Source organism: Epinephelus lanceolatus, chromosome 21, assembly GCF_041903045.1.
Source record: "Epinephelus lanceolatus isolate andai-2023 chromosome 21, ASM4190304v1, whole genome shotgun sequence".
Lineage (NCBI taxonomy): Eukaryota > Metazoa > Chordata > Actinopteri > Perciformes > Serranidae > Epinephelus > Epinephelus lanceolatus.
Window position 1 is genome coordinate 785,632 of NC_135754.1, and position 15,521 is coordinate 801,152.

The following is a 15,521-nucleotide window of genomic DNA, read 5'->3' on the forward strand; positions in this document are numbered from 1 at the left end:
GGCTTGCAGTCATTTGTGTAGCAGCATTAGCAGCCAGCAGAGCACATATCCTGACGCTGTACACATTATAGCAGGGGACTTCAATCATGTGGACTTGAGAGCAGTGCTCCCTAAATTCCACCAACATGTTGAGTCTTCTACTAGAGGAAATAACACACTGGACAAGGTCTACTAAAACATCAAGCTGGGTTACAGGGCTAAACCACTACCTCACCTGGGCCAGTCTGACCATATGTCTCTGCTGTTAATTCCTGCATATGCCCCCCTCAGGAAAACTGCACCCACCTTCACAAAAACTGTAACGACTGGGCCTGACGGAGCCTCTCATCAGCTGCAGGACTGCTTCGACAGGACCAACTGGGATGTGTTTGTACATCAAGACCTGGAGGTGTTCATGGACAGTGTACTGTGTTACATTAAGTACTGCATAGACACTGTTACTGTGGACAAACGAATCCGGGTATACCCCAACCAGAAGCCCTGGATGACCCAGGAGGTCCAGTGGCTGCTGAAAGAGAGGAACATCGCCTTTAGGTCTGGAGACCAGGCCCTCTACTGTGCGGCCTGGGCTGACCTGAAGAGAGGCATCAAAGGGGTCAAGTCGGACTATAGGAGAAGGATTGAGGAACATCTGGAAAGTAACAACAGCAGGCAGGTGTGGCAGGGAGTCCAACATCTTACCAACTACAGGTCCACCTTGGGAGTTGCTGAGGGTGATGCCTCGTTGGCAGAGGAGCTGAACATTTTCTTTGCCCGCTTTGAGGTGGAACCACCCGAGGCAACCACACCACACTCAACGGTCCACAGCAGCTTCACCCTCACAGAGCATGAGGTGAGGCGCACACTGCGGGCCGTGGACCCAAGGAAGGCTGCTGGACCCGATGGCGTGAGGATTTTCAACCAGTCCCTGGCCCAGTCCACTGTCCCACCCTGCCTGAAGTACTCCACCATCGTCCCCCTGCCCAAGAAACCTCACATCTCCAGCTTCAACGACTACCGGCCAGTCACTCTCACCCCGGTGGTGATGAAATGCTTTGAAAAGCTGGTCCAGGGTCACATCACATCACTCCTGCCAAAAAGTTTGGACTCACACCAGTTTGCATACAGGGCTAATAGATCCACAGAGGACGCCATAGCTACAGCCCTCCATGCTGCACTGTCCCACCTGAAGCAGCAAGGGAGCTACGTACGGATGCTCTTTGTGGACTATAGCTCTGCATTCAACACCATCCTTCCTCACAAACTGGTGAACAAACTGGAGGATCTGGGCATTCCACACCCCACCTGCATGTGGATCAACAGCTTCCTTACTGGTCGCAACCAGAGGGTGAGAGTGAGCCATCACACATCTACAGCCCTCAGCCTCAGCACCAGCTCCCCACAGGGCTGCGTGTTGAGCCCCGTGCTGTACACTCTCTACACACATGACTGCACCCCTGCTCACCACAACAACGTCATAGTGAACTTCGCGGACGACACTACGGTGGTGGGGTCCATCTCTGGGGGGGATGAGTCTGCCTACAGAGACAAGGTTGAACATCTAGCAGCGTGGTGCAGAGAGAACAACCTGCTCCTCAACACATCAAAGACCAAGGAGCTGGTGATCGACTACAGGAGGAAAACAACTGATATCCCACCACTCATCATCAGCGTTGACTGTGTGGAGAGGGTGTCGGACTTCCGCTTCCTGGGTGTCCACATCGAGGAGGGTCTGACCTGGAGTGTGAACAGCTCAGAGGTGCTGAAAAAGGCCCAGCAGAGACTACACTTCCTGAGGGTGCTCAGGAAGAATAACATCACACAGAGACTGCTGGTGTCCTTCTACCAGTGCTCCATAGAGAGCATACTAACATACTGTGTATGCGTGTGGTTCACCGGCTGCACAGCAGTCCAGAGGAAAGCGCTCCAGAGGGTCGTTAACACGGCCCAGAAAATCATCGGTTGCCCCCTCCCCTCACTGGACGACCTTCACAGTGCCTGTTGTGTCAAAAGAGGGCAGAACATTGTAAAGGACACTTCTCACCCTGGACACTCCATGTTCGAACTGCTGCCATCAGGCAGACGATACAGGACAATCAAATCAAGAACAAACAGACTCAAAAACAGTTTCTATCCAACAGCAATAACCACCCTCAATGCCATAAAAAACAATCTCTAACACAACACATATATACAATGACGGGATCATGCAATGACAGAATGAATGGTTATGTGTGTTTGTGTTTGTATTTATTACTGTAGTGTTAGCGTTTTTTAATGGTGATGCACTGGCTGTTTGACATTTTTTAATTTTGTTGTACGTGGCACATGTTACAATGACAATAAAGGACTATTCTATTCTATTCTATTACTGAGTAGCAGGTGGCACCTTGTATGGTAGCATCAGCTATAAGTGCAGGTCCATTTACCATTTACTATTAATGTGTGCTGCAAATATATAGTGTTTTGCAAGCGGTAGGGTATGAATGGAAAAAGACTTCATGGATTTCGGAAAATGTGGTCACTGAATGTATTTGGTTTGACAGCAATGACAATGATTCAAAGTTTGGACTACAAAGACCTCTGTTTCACTGACTGTGTCAAGAGTTTTGACAATGTAACTTCAGCTTTGGTCATGCATGTTAGCAATCTAGAAAAAAAAAAAAAAGTGTAGTGCATTCAGGAATGTATTACGCCAGGGCCACGCCGGATGCGGAAGCGCTGTGAATAGCCTTGAAGCGGCGAGAAGCGAAGCCAGTTTCCTTTCAGCGCCCATGTTAACCGATTGTGTCATCCACACCGGCCGCGCCGTACAGCTCCGCGGCCGGCGCTGCAGCGATCGTTTCGGCGTCTGGTCTGTTTTCTGCGCGAGCGGCGAGCAAATGTGTCAAGCCAGGCAGGAAATCAAACAAAGGAACAACAACAGCATCCGGTCAATTTTCAGAATAAAACAAATTTCAAAATAAAACACCCCGTTTGACAAATGCGATGTATATATGTGTGTGTGTATATATACATATTAGTCAGTGGTATCTAAACAGAGCGCGAGAGAGATGAACACACACACACACAAACACTCACACCCACTTACACCCACCCACACACACACACACACACACACACACACACACAGGGCCGTCGCAACTGGACAGGCAAACTAGGCAATTGCCTAGGGCCCCGAGCTGAAAGGGGGCCCCCAGAGACAGCTGACATTGGTCCATATCAATGACAATATGATGGAACCCCTATAGACACTGCAACAACGACAACACGTTGGAATCCTCCCTAATGGGCCCCCCTACTAGCTGCTGCTTGTGAGTGGCTAAGTACGGTGACCAGATGGGACTGCGCAGCATTTCTGTCTCTTTTCACGCGTCACGCAAATTGAGACCATGTCCCGCATGATTGGTTGCCACTCGCGCTAGCATTGTTGGAGTACCTTAGTACTATGGTGCCTCAGGTACCACTATTGTGGGATAAGTTCAAAGTCCAATCGCAAGAGGGTGAGTGTGTTGCGCATGGACACACCCTCTTGCGCAAGCAAAACAAATCATTCAGCATGCTGTGCAAGTACAGATTTCAACCAGCAGCAGAAACGAAAGGCGAATCCTGCCAGTTGTGGGTTGAACGGGGGTCACAGACGCCGTATTCCTGTCAAATACGCCGCAAGATAAGGCTTACCGGCAACGGGGAAGTCCGGCTCCAGTGTCCAATAATTTCCTCTTTGTTGATTTCATGATTTCATGCCCAGAAATACCTGAACAGCCGAGCCGTGGCGGCACACAGGTGTGATGTGTCAGAGGAGAAACGAGCCGTTCACATTACTCTTTGTGGCAGGTAACAGTCCACAAACATCACCGCACTTTAGGGACTGTCCTTTACTTATGAAGGGACTGTTCTTTACTTGTCAGGGGAGGAGGGTGGCTGGTTGATTTTTATTTTGTTCCCTCCCTATATTAATCACTTATTGATGCTGTTTTTGAAGTATGAATAAGTAATTTATTCCATTGAAATATCATTTATGTATTATAAAAAAGTGATTTATGACAAAAGGCACATCTGCCTAATTTTTGCTGTGGTATCGTGATACTACTCAGAACCATGATACTTTCACTGGTATCGTACTTTCACTGGTATCTGGGGGGGGTCCCCAAGGTGCCTCTTGCCTAGGGCCCTGCACACACACACACACACACCAACACACACACACAAGAAAGAGAGAGAGAGAGAGAGAGGGAGAGAGAGAGAGAGAGTGGGGGGTGGGGGTTGGGGCACACACACGCAAACAGAGAGAGATACCCATGATGGAAAAACAGCCCCAAATGTGACGGAGACAACAGCTGGGAGCAGAAGCGCTTGTCGACCAGCGCGGAGAAATGCGCGTGTGATGTGAATGGGCTCGCACGAGAATTTCAGTGCGCTGCGCTTCGCACCACTTCGTTGGCAATGTGGCCCTGGCGTTACACTCACCAACACACACAGCTGACAGAGAAAGACAAAGTGTGTGTGTGTGTGTGTGTGTGTGTAGAACAGTGTGTGAGACAGTTCAGAAAAAAAGAGATTAAGACTACCTCCTGGAAAGCCTGTCCTCATTTCTGCAGGCTTCCAGACACATCTGCTAGCATTGTTTAACATCCCGGCTGTAAAGAGAGATGGATTATTGCTCCCCTTGGCCTCTGAGAGGAGGGAGACTATGTAACGACGTGGACGTTATCCCAGATAAATCTGTTATCCAGGGTTTGTACAGGGATACTCTCTGCAAGGGGATTAAAGACAGAGAGAGAGAATATAACAATATGGAAGTAATCCCATCCTGTTCCTGTTTGACTTTCTCCTCATGAAAGTCTACAAGGTGTGTTTGTGAAATATACAAGCTTATTTTACAGACATTTTTCACATCTAATGGATGTGTTATTGGTGCAAATCTTGTTTTCTCTTATTTCACAGTTAACAATAAAGAAAAAAGAATCTTAAAATCGCTTATATGGATTTGTTGGAATAATTCTGTGCTCTTTCTGTCTCCTGGTTTCCATTTGATTACAATGAAAAAAGGACTTTGTTATGGCTAGTGATTTAACATTTTGGACTGCTCAAAGTCAAACAATAGGACTTTAATTCACACTTACTATCATTTACTATTTTGCTTCAAGTGATAAAAAAGGACCAGGACAACACTTCCACTTTTCAATATTGTGAAACGAACGTTTTGGGCAAGACATTTTTCTTCAGCGTGTTGCTTGCAATTTCACAAACAATATACAAAGTTGGGATTGAAGCTTTTCTCATTTGCTTGAACACATTTGTCCACCCAGAGGTTTAATGTTCAACACAGTTCATACACAGGCCTAAACTGAAAGTCTCTAGCAAAAATGATACATTTTGTTTGTGAAATGCTCTAACACTCACAAACATTAAATACATGCAACAAAAGTAAATATATCCATCAAACAATGTAATTTGTGGTCAAATTAATATACTCTTTCAATTAATCATTACACAATGGACAACAAAATACAACAAACAGCTATCAATATGAACCAGTTTAACCCGAATTTGTGCTATATGCCTGTGCTTATTGCAGGTACTTTACAGAGTTATATATGTGCCAAAAAAGCCAAGCAAGCAGATCACAGCGTAAACTGTATTTTTTTTCTCAGATGTTGATTTTATGGAGGAAAACAGACCCTGCTGCACTCTGCACCCACACTTTTTACACTTTTTAAGTGTCTTTTTAAGTAACAAGTAAGTAAGACAAATTCAGACATTCATTATGGTAGAGCTCCTCTTACTGCCTACTGTGCACACCAAAGAACTACCAAAGAATGGCAGAAATACTAAGTTAATTTTTTGTACTGGATCAGATTTTAAAACGGCAACAGCCGTATATAGTTTTTGACCTATCCTTGTTTAACATACTTTTCAAACACAGAAATGCTGAATACCTAGACTCCTGTTCCATGGCCTCTTCCTCTCCTTGTGTGCCTTTCACCTCTTTGATCCATGCTTCTGAATAGCAACACAGAAGTGACACCTTTTATGGATGAGGACTGATTGCTGTTTGAAGAGTTCTGCAAAGTTTCACACAGGTACATTAGATATTTACAATTATCCAAGTAATTTCTATCAGCTGTGAACAGATGTTTTCCTTTTATTTAACAGCTGTTTATAAAAGGATGTGAAAAATGTGTGAAACCAATGGAAACGTGTAAGGACATTTGTAAGAGAAGACTTCTGCTGTGCTAAGAAGATGATGATGACAGTAGGATGGATCCTTCCAAGTCCGGTCCTACAGAGGGACAAGACAAGACTCCCAAGCATTCAGTGAACACACATTGGAACAGTCTAGCAAGTGCCCATGTATGTGTCATTGAATAGGCCCCGATTTCAATTCTAGCAAATACTGTACAAAGAATTGGTACTTCATGCCTGTTGAGAGGGTTAGGGTTTAAACCAGGGTTTGAACCAGGGATTAAAGTTTTCCATCTTGCATCCCCACCACTAGATTAGTGCACCCTTTGACACATAATCCTAATTTACTTACCTCCCTTCATCAAATTTGTGCACCATAGCCCTCCTGCAAATGCTAATGAGTGAAAAAATATTTCTTCTCACTCAACATTGAAATCCAGTCATGTCAGGATATCGTCAATTAATTTCTTGACAGTGCAAAGCAGGATTTTTGATTGTTCCCAAAATCTGACTCATCTTTCATCAGTATCGTTAAATCAGCTTCCTGAGCTCATTGTTCTGACATGAATGTTATTGCATAATAGCTCCAGACATTATTCAATACTCAGTTATGTCCTCTAATATCATTCTTTTGTCCACATTTTAACCCAAATGTTATCCACATCCCCCAAATCAAATGCTCCTTCTCCTCCCCCTTTTCCCGACTCTAGTCTTGACAGCAGCAAGTAGTCAGAGATTGACATATCATTCATCTCATTGGCTCTTATGTAACAAGACAAGCACATATAAAGACCAGTGTCTATTGCAATCACAATACCTTTATAACTTAGTAAAATAATGCATTACTGTTCATATATTCAGTAACAACATTACAGTTACTAATCAAGATGATATTATTATTTGCATTACATAAGCTCTTTAGGTATCTTCATAATCATAAAAATCATTGAACATACCAACAACAGTGATGCTGTCCAGTGCACCCATGGAGAGACTCTTCAGCCTGGACAGTCTGTACTGAGTCCGAGGAGGAACAGGTTGTCTGATGATTGATTTGAAAGACTCCTCCTCATGAGTTACAACCACTGTTTTAGTGATGAAACCTTCCAATAAGCTGGGCTACTCTACTTTGTGCGTACTTTGGTGTGCACTTGACTTGAGTGAGTGTGTTTGGCCCATTTAATGCAGTTCATATGCCATTCAAACATGATTATTTTCCTTTTAAGTCTGTCATCATCTAATGGGGTTAGGAAGATTCTTATTGTATTTTATTTAGGCCTATTGATATACTGTTTTGAGGCAATCCAAATTTCTTTTATGAGGTGTTTTATGAGTTCTTTTATATTGCTTAATATATTGATATATTGTTGATATATTATTTATTTTGAGGCAGTTATAGTCTACTGCCAGAGCTGCATTGATTCTCCTGTTGAGCCTTGTGTTGTGCTGATATGTGGGCATACGTAAGGTTTCACGTTATGTTAACTAGCAGCCAGGGGTGGACTGGAACACAAAGTTGGCCCTGACATTTTGGCTCAGACCGGCCCACCACAATCAATCACACAAACAGATGTAATATATATTTTTTATGACACAAAAGTGTAGGTTTCTTTCAACATTCAAGGGGACACATGAAAGAGGGGCTCTGGGGCTCATTTTGGAGCATCAGTCATTTAATTTCCTGCATTCTGGTGGTGTACTAGAGGCCTAGGCATTTGAGGGTTTTGAGCATTGGTTTTAATCTTAACACCATTGCACCCCAGGGCTGCATTTTGAGTCCCCTGCTGTACTCCCTGTACACACATGACTGTGTAGCCACTCCAACACCATCATCAAGTTTGCTGTCAATACAGCTGCCATCTGTCAACACAGCTGCCATCTTCAGAAAAAATATCAAAACCACCACCATCTCCATCCCTCCTGCCCCCTCATTTTAACAGCTCACCTTCAAACTCTATGGTCCCTGTCCTCTGGTCACAGCCATCATTTATCGCCCCCCCCAAGCCACATCCCTCCTTCCTCTCTGATCTTGCTGACTTTTTGACCCAGTTATCTGCCATCTCACCATCTGTTCTCCTCCTGGGTGACTTCAATCTACACATTGACAGTACAGACAATAAACCTGCCACAGAATTTCTGGAACTGCTACAATGTCTCAACTTCACCCAACACATTAACTTCCCAACACACAACCGTGGTCACATTCTGGACTTGGTCTGCTCCACTAATCTCAACATTAAACAGTTATCCAGCCACAATCTACACATCTCTGACCACCTGGCTATCACAATGGATGTAGACATCCCTATCCCCACCACAAAACACAACCGGACCATAACTTTCAGAAATCTTAAATCCCTCTCTCCCTCAGCTCTCTCAGCCTCACTCACCCATTGTCTGTCTGCCTCACCTCCCCCGCCGTCTGATGACCCTGCTGACCTGGTAAACTACAACACTCTCCTCCTGCTTGGATCAGCTCACCCCCACGAAAACAGAGTGGACAACTGGTATCCAACGTTGGAAGTCGAACATATATTCAACGTTTGCATAACATCAGAGGTAAACGTCAAACCAACGTTATGTTATGATGTCAAACCAACGTTAGGTTATTACGTCAGTCAAACTTTCATTTTCAACTAAATCACAATGGTCATCCAACGTCGGAGTACAATGTTATCCTAACATCATATTGACGTATTGTGCCTGCTGGGAAATATGTTTATAATGGTGGACAGACTGTCCCACAGCAGAGCGGTTTGGCATCATTTGAAAATCGCACGGCAGATGTCTGCCGGTTTTGTTTTGTGGTGAAGCTGACTGTTAGGGTCGTGTAAGTTTGTTTTATTAAAGTAAAAGAGAAATGAAAAGCCTTCACAAACGTTTGTTGTTGTATTCATTCGGTTATTGTGCAGTTTGAATGAAGTGTGTTGTAAAATGCTTTATGAGAAAAAACCTACTGGTTCAGTGAATGGACTGTGGTGCAGAGACAGCAGTTTTTTCCGCACATTTGACTCCATTTATTAACTAATGGTTCAATTTTGACCACAACAGACCTGGTGATCGTTGGAACAGTGGAGAAACTAGCAAACACTGTTGTGGTGATTTTTATTTGTTTATTGATTTTGTATTAACTTTAAGTGTGTTTTATTGTGTTTAGGAGGCAACTAACCGTTGTCTATGAGGAAAGTGCACCAATCAATTATATCAAAGTGTTAATGTTATATCTGTATAGGCTTGACTGTTAGCTGTCTATCTTTATGCATTCACATGTTTATAACATAGCAGAATAGCGCAAAGCGGTTTGAAATGCATCATTTGAAAATCGCACGGAGACCACTGTCCGCCTTTTTTGTTTTGTGGTGACGCTGACTGTTAGGTTCATATCACTGTGTTTTATTAAAGTTAAAGAGCAATGAAAAGCTAACACAAATGTTTGTTGTATTCATTTGGTTATTGTGCAGTTTGAATGAAGTGTGTTGTAAAATGCTTTTTGATGGAAAATTACTGTTTTTGGAATGGACTTTTGGCCAGTGACACACATTTAACCCTGTGAATTGTAGATGAATTTCAACCAAAACAGAACTGGTGATTGTTGGGACAGTGGGAAAACTACCTAATACTGTTGTGGTGACGTTTGTTGATTTTAAATTGCGTGTGTTTTATTGTGTTAAGGAGGCAACTAATAGTTAAGGTTAAGTCTCTTGGTCTAAATTTGGTGAAACAGAGGGAGTTATGACGAAGGTTGTATCTGTCTGTTTCATAATTAAAGAAAAGCGGTGTAACAGTGTTGTGTGTTTTGAATGTGAGACTGTCTATTTTCATAATGAAAAGCATTCCAGATTCCTTTTTTAAACAATACATTCCCTTCTTTTGACAGTCATGTATCTTTAAATGTGAGTTTTACCTGTAGTAGAATATTTTCATTGTGTGGTATTAGTAGGTTTACTTAAACAGAGTATGAATTTTTTTAAAGTGTGGGTGTATGAGGTATTTATGCATAGTCAATGTAAATGGCAGTCAGCACACCTCCTAGAGACAGCAGTAAGTAAAGGATCTGAATACATTGATCACTGTTTCCATAGTTATAGTTGTATTTAAAAAAAAAAAAAAGTACACTTATTGTGGGCTAAAATGTCTTGTGATGTCACCATTAATCAGTCGTGTTTATATAGGCAGCAAGGAGGAGACTGCCTATACTGTACATAAGGACCTATGCCCCAAATATGTCTTCAAAAACTTTATATTGTTTTTCTTATATTAGGTGCCAGTTGTGGAACAACGGCAGACAGCTGTGGCCTCAAAGAGGAGACCTGCTAGGCAGCAGGTTGGTCATAAATTTCAATGTAATATTTGAGTAATTTGAAACTGTCTGGGGAGTAGATGGGTAGCAACCAAATTGTTGCATGTTTGGTGTATTCAGTCAATTATGATGCAATGATAAAGTACATTTATCAATTTCATTTTACTGTTTTGTTTTGTTTTTTTACTAGGTAGCGGCAAAGCCAAGAGTTGCGGCTTTGTCCACCGAGGCTTCAGCGACCAGTCCTACACGCGGGGCTGTGGTGGAGGAGGTATGTGCAGTTTGTGTAAAATGTCTAATATTTTTTGATTAAAGCATGCATACCTATTGCAGTATGAATTATAGTTTAAAAACAACACAAACAATAGTATTTACAATCATCAAGAGATACTTTTTATTGGTAGCCTGTAGGTTTCATCAAATGTACAGATTGAAATAAGAACTAATTTCATTTTAACTTTATGTAGTGTATATCTGTGTAAATAAAATTAACAAAGTACAAACAAACAGTATAATACACACAGAAGCAATAATTGTGTATCAATATGTAAATTATATCCAGCTGGGTCTACATTAATAACATACACAACATACAATATTACTGCTTGTATTGTCCGAAATGGTTCAAATTTGGTTACAGACAGTTGTGGTTTTTTGGGGGGTTTTTTTACATTATGAGCCATGTATGGACAATCAGCAGGGAGCTGTTTGCTCCCATGAGAGACTTGCAAACGCAGTATTTTGTTTATGCAATTAATTTAGTTTTTGTGTTTTTTTTTTCTAGGTGGAGGCAGCATCGAGCGTTGTTGAGGTGTCTTCCCAGGCTACACCTACCAGCCCTGTGCCGCCCGCTGGTCCTGCCCGTCCTATCCCGTATGCCCGTGCTGCCCCACCAGCCAGAGCTGGTTGGTGCACTTACTGTGAATGATGGTTTTTTGAATGGAGTCAGCAAAGCTATTTTATTGTAATATTTGATATGGTATAAACTACAACACTTCAATGTAATTCATGCTTGTATTTTTCCCTTTTATTGTAAAAGCCCTCTTAATTAATAAAAGCTAAGACTACTTATATTGTCCATGAAAAGCTAAATGCCAAATATTAAAGAAAAGTAAAATATGTTGTTTTTCTTGCATTAAAAGCTACATGTGGAAGTTTCTTACTCTTCATGGCTCCCAGAGGAGATTTGTAAAGCAGCATTTTGTTTATGCAATTCATTTATTGTTTTTAATGTGTTTTGTTGTTCTAGGCGGAGGCGACCCTGACCCTGGGTGCTGTGGAGGTGACTTCCGAGCCGTCACCTACCAGTCCTGTTCCAGTGGCTGTGAGGGAGAAGAGCCTACAGATGCAGCGCACGCCACTATCCACCAAAGGTCAGACCGTTGCTAATCCTCTTCCTTGCAGGTGTTCGGAAAAGATGCCGCCATCCACTGTTGCTGGAACTGATGTTAGAGTGGCACAGTTGACTCATGACGTGAATTCTTTGACAGCATGTAGTGTTGTGGCTGCCATCAAACATGGTTTGCATACGGTTTTAAAATACAGAATAATACATTTACATGGTGTTTAAATTGTAAATCAATGGTACACTTAACATTATTTGATATATTAAAAACTAACAATAAAACTGATTTTAGACAAACAATTATAAAATACAAAAACTTGATATCTAATGACATAGTTTATAGCTTTAACAATCTATACAGTGTATCAGTGTGCCATTTAATTAGTGACTTTTTACCCTGGACTGTATATTATTAACTTTTTAACTTTTCAATAGCACTTATAATGTTGACTGAAAGGTTTTATATCTGTTTATCAATGATCATATTGCATGCTGTTTCTTTTATTTATTGCCAGATGACAATGACTTGTTGCCGTACTGGATTCATAAAACACTTGTGAAGTTTGTACAATATTTCTGCAGTGGCAAGATACCTCACTACCATACCAAACAGAGTAGTTATGTTTTACTACCCTAATAACCAATTAATTCCCCAAATCAACCTTTTCATGTTTATTTTAAGACCTCTTAAGTCCGAAACTCCCCCATGCCCCAAACACTGCTGTGCTGTCTGCCATCTTCATTTACTCTTCACACATATACTGATATTTACACATCTTAACAAATCTCACAAGTGTTCCCTTTACCATGAGGGATCAAAGTATTCAAATAGACATTGTGGTTGCAGAGATATATTCATTTCATTATGGGTATGCAATTTTCAAGCAGAGGCCTATAAATAAGCTTAGCTTTGAAAAGGTTGAATCAATTTATACAAATCTTTAATTAAAACAGGGTAAAACTGCAGTGACTGTCTCAAGTCTGTTTCATTTTTAGTGCCACTTACTGGCCATTTGATGGAACTGCAGTTTACAAAGTGCCATTGTATAAACCTAGTCCGTTTGGAAACCAAATTATAATTTTGATTGTTTTTATATGCAAAATGGTAGAATCCCATAATGTACAGGCTAAATGGGTACACAGCTTCCTGTAGTGATTGTCTGTGTTATATTACTGGCAGATTGTAGAATCTATGTGCTTTCTGTAATTTCTATCTACGTATGGACACATTTCACCAAGAAATTGCTGAATACATTTAGTGAATAACAACCACATAAAACACTTTAACAAAGAAATTATTTTTTATTTTTTTGTTTTATTTCTCATCTACAATCCCCTCTTCCGGCTTGACCCCTGGCTCAGTGTCAGCTGCACCAATATCTTCATCTGCATGGAGAGAAAAAATAAACACTCAGTACTACATTGTTGCGACATTGTTAAAGACATAGTTGTCTATAAGGTGAATTCCTGGATTTCAAATGTTCATCTTTTTTACTTTTCTGTGAAGGTCCAAATAATATTTGCTCTTAGTGTGCTGTTATATTTAACCTATACTTTGGAGTAAAATTACTGAAGACTGCTTAATGTTTTAATATTAAATTCTTATTGAACAAATAACACACAAGGGGGAAACTCCAAACGACCAACTGTATAACTAAACCACTCACTCACTCACTCACAGTTTTAACGCTAGCCTCTTCTTCCTGGGGTTCAGACAAAAACCAAATCACATTAATGCTGTAATATTATCACACAACCACACCAACACAGTCATGTCTTAGGTAACATGCAAAACAAAACTGAGCACAAACACTTAGCATCCACTTCAAAAGAGGCCAGCCCCTGAAGGATCTCCACCTGCTGGTTGAGGTCCTTCACCTGCTGGCGGAGATCCCTCTCCCTTCCCTCTGCATATACATAGACGCCGTATTGACTGCTGCAGGAGTTGGTGCTGCTGCTGTGAGGCCCTGCTGCGCCTTACATGGCGCACCAGGACCTGTAGCAGCTCACCGGTTGTTTGGCAGCACTGCTCATAGAGCTGCTGCCACGGCACCGCCAGATCACCACATGCGTACTGCAAAAACAAAACAAAACATGACAGAAAAACATGACTGAGCACTTACACAAATGAATCATGACAAATGGACAAAAACACATATCTATACATTTATTTATATATAAGAGTGCATTTTAAAAGCTGGAGAAAAAAAATAACAGCCTGTTTCATCAGAAGCACACTTACTAATGTCCCAGATCAGAGCAAAATTGTTTTTCAATGACACATACATGTTTCATAACGTTTTAAAATTGTGTCCCCATTTTTGTCAACACTGTCACACATTCATTAAGATGTAATAAAATCAGACATTGTCAAGGACAACCACCTCGTTACATTCCACCTCTGCAGAGTGCATTCATTTCAAACAGACAATGGCAAACCCTGTAGTTTTACAACTTTTTAAATCATAATGTTAATATTTCCTGTGTCAAAACCTTGATTTCAATACATACTTATGAGTTCTGAGAAAAATATTTGAAATGTTGGCATCATTTCATTTCCCTTAAGCTGGCTCTCTTACCATCTAGCATCAACAGAAAATCAAAAAAAAGTCTACAACATGAACTCCATTTGTTATGTTTAATAATCGCCTAATGTGTCAACAGCGTTGATGTCCATTTCCTCAGATTTTTCATGTAACAGTAGCAAGAGGCAAATTTGACACATTTCCATTAATTGAAATTAATATTTGATTCATGCAACACAGAAATGCAGGTGTGTTTTTCTGAAAGTATACTGTATAAATACTTAATATGTGACATGACAGCATTTGTTTGTTTTGTGGATAGATAATCATCACCTTTGTCAGCTATATGCCTAGTATTTTGGTAATATTTAGGGTAGTTATAACATTTAATATTTGTAGAGGAATTAGTGCTTATATGATTAAATGCGCGGCACGGTGGTGTGGTGGTTAGCACTCCCGCCTCACAGCAAGAGGGTTGCCGGTTCGATCCCGGGCGTGGGAGCCCTTCTGTGCGGAGTTTGCATGTTCTCCCCGTGTCAGCGTGGGCACTCCGGCTTCCTCACACAGTCCAAAGACACGCAGATTGGGGACTAGGTTAATTGGTAACTCTAAATTGTCCATAGGTGTGAATGAGAGCGTGAATGGTTGTTTGTCTCTATGTGTCAGCGATAGTCTGGCGACCTGTCCAGGGTGTACCCTGCCTCTCGCCCATTGTCAGCTGGGATAGGCTCCAGCCCCCCCGCCGACCCTCAAGAGGATGAAGCGGTTAGAAGATGAATGAATGAATGAAGGTCATCCTACAACACAAACTCCAACACATTTACTGTAATACTTAGAGCCAACAGCTGAGCACTCTGCCTCAGCCCCTCCAGCTCCTCATCCTTCGCAAATTTGCTAGGTGAGCTGAAAGATGCCATTGTCTGATGAACAACAAAACACAGTACTAAATAAATCAATCACACACAATAATTGCACTATTAACACAAAACACATGCAAAACAAATCCACACACTGCACTCAAAAAAATAACAAATGCTAGCAGTTTGCATCTACAAACTCATACCTGTCAAGTTTTGGATTTGAAAATAAGGGAAATTTTCCGGCGCCTGCCACGAGCCGTCCCACCACCCCAACCAAGCTCCAGTATTCCTTACATTTTAAGACAGGTGTACAGGAAATCTAG

The 15,521-nt window shown here is 41.6% G+C and overlaps 1 protein-coding gene across 3 annotated transcripts in view; it reads right to left on the bottom strand.

Moving 5' to 3' along the window:
* Positions 1-11,230: 11,230 nt before the first annotated feature.
* The window catches only part of LOC117246986 (uncharacterized), a 59,635-nt gene continuing 55,344 nt past the window's right edge, over positions 11,231-15,521 (bottom strand). For 2 of the 3 annotated variants that reach the window (XR_013488351.1, XM_078163199.1), the window contains one exon: positions 11,231-13,887. The gene's annotated coding sequence lies outside the window, so the exon portion shown is untranslated. The remainder of the gene's footprint in view (positions 13,888-15,521) is intronic. The other variant, XM_078163200.1, reaches the window with a different exon arrangement.